The 5845-nt window shown below is 41.6% G+C and overlaps 1 protein-coding gene across 1 annotated transcript in view; it reads right to left on the bottom strand.

Annotated features, from left to right (window-relative positions):
* PAIP2 (poly(A) binding protein interacting protein 2) overlaps positions 1 to 4596 on the bottom strand; it is a 31854-nt gene extending 27258 nt beyond the window's left edge. The window contains exon 1 of the mRNA XM_004718196.3: positions 4495 to 4596. The gene's annotated coding sequence lies outside the window, so the exon portion shown is untranslated. The remainder of the gene's footprint in view (positions 1 to 4494) is intronic.
* Between the last annotated feature and the right edge of the window lie 1249 nt (positions 4597 to 5845).

Consider the following 5845-nt stretch of genomic DNA (forward strand, 5'->3'; position numbering starts at 1 on the left):
GTCCCCCAGGGAGGAGGTCACATATAGTTCCTTGTAATCGGTTCCCCCTTTCCAACCCACCCTCCCTCTACCATCCCAGTATCGCCACTCACCCCACTGGTCCTGAAGGGATTCTATCTTCTTATTCTAGACCACTGTGAACTAGGGAGAAACTTTAATTGCAAATACGCTGTATACACTTGTGTAGTATAAGCAGAGTTTTTCAGCACATTTTTAATGCAGTTTTTGTGGTAAAATTAGGTGTCTTGGCTGATATTTGGGTCGGCTTATACTTGAGTATATATGGTATGTATACATAAAAGCAAAAAAAGAGCAGTTGCTTTTGAGTCAACTCTGACGCATGGAGACCCCATTGTGTGTCAGAATAAAATTGTGCTCCATACCTTTCAGTTAGCAGCTGAGGGAAAGGCCTCCATCTTCTACTTACATGCTTAAGGAAAGTGCTACATTTTTGGTCTTAATGTTTGGCAATACAAAGTAATGATTAAAAGCATGAGCTCTGAAATCAGGCTACCTTTTTTATGAGTGACCATAGGCAAGTTATTTAATCTATGTCTACTAGGTACAGTGGTTAAGTACTCAGGGCTAACCAAAAGGTTGGAGGTTTAAATCCATCAACTATTCTATGGGGGCAAGTTGTGGCAGACTGCTTCTGTAAAGATTACTACAGTGGAAACCCTATGGGACAGTTCTACTCTCACCTACACTACCATCGTTTGAGTTGGAACTGACCTGATGGCAATGGGTTTTTCAAGTTTATGTCTTGTTTATTTTTCTATAAAATGGACAATACTAAAAAAAACAAAACAAAACAAACAAAAAAAAAAAGGACAATACTTTAGAGTCTGGCATATAACAAACAGTGTATCTTTGTTCTCTGGCACATCACAAAAAGTATTATGGATCTTTGTGTTTTTCTAAACAGTTAGAGCAGGTAAACGAGGCTAGAACAAGGAACCAGGTAAAATTCACTAGCCTTGAACCTGACAAAACAGTATCATAAAAACAAATCCAAACAAAGGTTATAACCCTAATCACAACTGTTATGTATAAAACCTAATATGAAAGATAAGAAACAGATAGAAGCAATTCAAAACCACTAACTTGCACTCTAACATAATAGCCAGTAAGCTACATGCTGCTATTTAAATTTCAATTACAGGCACAACTTGGATATAGGTACTGTAGTTTTACTATTCCAGCCTGTTGTTATAAAGCAAATATCGCAATAAAGCAAAAGTCTCATTAATTTTTCAATTTTCCAATGTATTTCAGTTACATTTACATGACGCTTTAAACACTAAGGATGCTGTTTATTAAAGCATCCTTAGTGGAGTAGTGGGATACACTCTGGTTCAAATCCACCAGCTGTTCTGAGGAAGAAAGATGAGGCTATCTGATACTTTAAAGATTGACAGCCTAGGACACCCTATCTAGGTTTTCTCTAAGTCAAAACTGACATGACCACTGAGGGTTTTGGTACTATTAGTATACAATAATACGAAGACATTTGAAATATTTTGACAATCACTAAGTGAGGATATGCTACTGTTAAAATAGCACCAATAGATTTGCTCAAAACAGGATTTCCTAAAACCTTCTATTTGTAAATAGCGTAGCACCTGTAATGTGCAATAAAAAGAGGAATGCTTGTAATTAAAATCATTACAATTAAAAAGGCAAATTCTCCATCAGCAGCTGTATTTCAAATGCTCAAGAGCCACACGTACCTACCTTATTGGACAGCACTGCTCTACATAATCGAATTAAGAAGATGAAAAGAATGAACTATTAGAATTGAACCTTAGGTTATATCTACCGCAAACTATCAATGTACCTGTGTGAAAGTATGGTCCTGATCACAAAGGTGATGACTCGGACAATTTTAATATTGAACTAGAGTCAGAAGTTGTACGTTTAAATTCAAGATATGCCAATAACTGTGCAACTGTCAGGACTATGGGCATATCACTAAACCTCAAGACAATGGCTAACAGTGTACATACAACAGCTGGGTTACTGGATTTGAATTCCACCTCTTCTCAGCTGTATGACACCATGCAAGTTACTTAATAGCACTGGTTTTTATCTTCACTTGATAGTATTACTTACCTCTGAAGCAGGGGTTCTCAACCTTCCTCATGCTGTGACCCTTACATACAGTTCCTCATGTGGTGGTGACCCCCAACCATAAAATTATTTTCGTTGCTACTTCCTAACCGTAATTTTGCTACTGTTATGAATTGGGCGACCCCAGTGAAAGGGTCGTTCGACCCCCAAAGGGGCCGTGACCCACAGTTTGAGAACCGCTGCTCTAAAGATGTTGAGAGGGTGGTAGAAGGATTAGTAAAAGCACAATACTATGTAAGTATTTACTAAATACACACAAATTTCTCACATTTCTATTTCTCAATCTCAAAGTGGGTAAGATACAATTTGCCTACCTAACAGGTTGATGATAATGAATACAAACATTATTTTCTAAATTGTATGATATAAAAGCATAAAGTTATTAGACTACATGGTAGGTTCATGGTGTTATTTTCATCTCCCACCATATTTGTCAAACTACTATGCTAACTGGATATTTATAAACATTTAGATTTTCATTCATTAAAATTAGACTCATAAAATGGATGAACATGGATAAGGTACATAATACTTATTCAAGGAAAAGCCTGCTATAAACTTGCTCTGTCCCAAAGATGACAGATATCATTTAGCTCAATTGAACTTTACAGAAGCAATGCTATAACAGAAATGTTCAAACTCCAGAGCCTTTAGCCATTTTCCCTCTCTCCTAAGAAACAGAAATTCAAAATAAGTTTGACATTGCCTATCTTTATCAGTAGGAGCCCTGGTGGTGCAGTGGTTAAGATTTGGGCTGCTCACCTCTAGTGAGCAGTTGGAAAACACCAACTCCTCCATGGGAGAAAGATGGGGCTTTCAACAACTATAAAAGCATTAATCTTGATTGTGATAAGAGCTGTACGAGCCCCCAATAAAATGATTGGGAAAAAAAAACACATTAGTTTTGAAAATTCATTGGGCAATTCTACCCTGTCCTATAGGGTCACTATGAGTCAGCATTGACTCGATGGCAATGAGTTTGGGTTCTTTTTTGTTTACCTTTATTGGTAATAAATACCTATTTTTGAGAAATAGTTCATAGTCAATAAGCAACAACAAAAAAGATCTAATTTGCTGCAAGTATCGTGACTTACACTAACCTGAAGTCAAACAACAAAACAGCAAACACGATGGTATCTTTGAAATCTTTTTCCGCCCCTTTAAAATCTTTTAAGGATCCTTTTTCTATTTGCAAACAAAAGGTAGCAGATAAAACGTCAATGGCTGTTTAATGAAAATGCAATTTAACATCTATCCAACTGCTCAAATGCAATTTGTGCTACCAGGGTCCAGGTATTAGCCAGCAGTTATCAAGTGGTTGAAATTAATGTGAGAAAGGCTGTCAACTACATTAAGGCTTCCTCCAAAATAAGCTGAAAGCCATATTCTATTTTATCCATAAAGTGACAAGGTCGGAAAATCAGAAAAAAAAGGAGAAAAGGTCCACCTAATGAGTCGTATATATGTATGTGTGTGTATACATACACATATATAATCACTGTTGTTAGTTTGATTTTTAAAACAAAACTTCGCCAAAAGTCTTTATTTTGGGGGAGGGGATATAAGCATAAATGATTGGAAAGGAATTATGAGGCAAGGCAAGACTACCCAAAACAACCCAATTGGATAGTCTTAAAGTTCATCTAATTCAAAGTCGGCCGGGAGTCGGGGTCCCCAATAGCATAGAGCAAAGTACAGTTGCTATCTGGCACTTGGATACAAATGTTATCTATCTGGATACAAATACTAAAAATGAAGAGTAGGGAAGGTTGAGAAAGGGGTCAGAAAGACACAGGCCCGCTGACGGCTTCAGGACGCTCCCTCAGGTTGCTCGCCAGGCCGCTGGTCGTCCCCCCACTTTAGGCAGCACACCGTCCCGCACAGCCCCAAGCTGAGGAAAGAGCGCGCAGGCGCAGCGAATAGGGGGTGCGTGTGGCGACGCGCAGGCGTAAACTGGGCAGAAACAATGAGCTTTGTTGCCGAGGCGGCTACGGGGCCCAAAGAAAGGTAGAGGGACCGGGTAGGAAGAAAGGGTTTGAAAAAGGGTGAGGGCACGGGAGAAAGTGCTATCCCAGCAACCCCTGCGCGCCACGGAAGCCCCGGATAGAAAGCGGCCAGAACCAAATCATATGTAATAATGACAATGAGAAAAAAAACCAACGGCCATTTGTTAAAAAAAGAGACTAAGTCAGCTAAGCTGGTTCCTCAGGCTAGGCGAGAGAAACAACGGAGACCATCTGGGGAATCAGTAGCTAACCACCCGCGGGGACCCTCTAGGCCCCTCAGGTGTCTCCAAGGCACTGTTCCTCGGTCGCCAGGGCCGTCAGGCCCTTCCTGCTGCTCCGCCCGAAGGGACCCCCTCACCCAGTGCACGGAAGCGGGGACGGCAGCCAACGAATCCTGTCGGCCTCCGCGGATCTCCACAGGCAGCGCCGCTCCCCGGCTCGTCGTGCGCTTCGCCCGCCACCTCCCTTCTCCAGACCAAACAAACACCCCAGTCCGGAAGTGACTTCACTTCCGCTGCCTGCAGCCCCGCCCCCTCGTTCTGTCAGCGCAGCGGTCGCTGTCCACTGGAGCGCGCGCGCGAGAACGTGCGACCCCGAAGACTTCGGCGTCCTCGGAGCTGCACACGTGTGCACGCGCAGCCGTTTTCCCGCAGGATACAGATTTGTTCTGAGAGGCGGGAGTGGGGCGGGGCCAATGCCCCCAAACCAGCCCAACCGATGTGAATGCGAATCTAAAGATAGACAGATCCTTGGCAAACATCTGGGGCCGCACACTCAAGTTTACACCAAATAGAGGTTTAGATAATGGCAGTATACCCATATACCGAGATCCACACACCCAAATGAGTGTCACATCCTGGTCTCCTGGCAGATGTAATATACTCGAGATACATTGATCACCTGCCCTCAAACACGTATAGGGACACACAATTGGACATTACACATACACCCAAAATATGAACTGGTTTTAAGCAGTATCTGGAATCACCTCTGTGGCTAAGGGAAGAAATACCCTGTCAGGGACAAGTTAGCTTTAGACTTCACAAGCCTGTACACTTCACACATAATTCTTATTCATGCCTGCTTCTTTGCCTTAATTGGCAAGCCACAAATTGCATTCTTAGTGAAATAAAACATAGAATCTCACGTCATTGAGTCAGTTTCAACTCCTAGCGAGAGAACTCCCCACGTAGATTTCTAAGGAAGAAAATCTTCATGGGGCAGTCTTTTCTTCCTTTCTCAAAGCTGCTGCCGAGTTAGAAATGCTAACCTTCTGGTTAGCAGCTCAAGTAACCCACAAAACCACCTAGGGCTCTCAAGTTACAGAACGTAGATAAACTGGATGTTTGAATACATACATTAAATTGAAGACACTAAAACACGGTGATTCTGGCCGTAAGAGGGATGAGACTGGAAAACAGGCAAATCTGTGTTTTATTGTGCTCTTATAACACTGGAATCCTTTAAAACAACGTTCTTGTGATTTTCCATTAATCCCTCGGCTTGGATCCAGAATAGATTTACTTTTTTTTTGGGGGGGGGGGCGCGAAAACCTTTTGTCATTCATTCTTTTTTAATTAGGGCTACTTTTCTTTAGAACCACTCAATTCATTAAAAGTTGGTTTGGGTCAGTTCCAAAGAAATAAAGGACACAATCATCATGCCCTAACCCCTCTATCCAAATGACACAACCTTGCTGAGTGCTTGGG

Source organism: Echinops telfairi, unplaced genomic scaffold (genome assembly GCF_000313985.2).
Source record: "Echinops telfairi isolate 266 unplaced genomic scaffold, ASM31398v2 ScPeMD7_7469;HRSCAF=8507_0, whole genome shotgun sequence".
Lineage (NCBI taxonomy): Eukaryota > Metazoa > Chordata > Mammalia > Afrosoricida > Tenrecidae > Echinops > Echinops telfairi.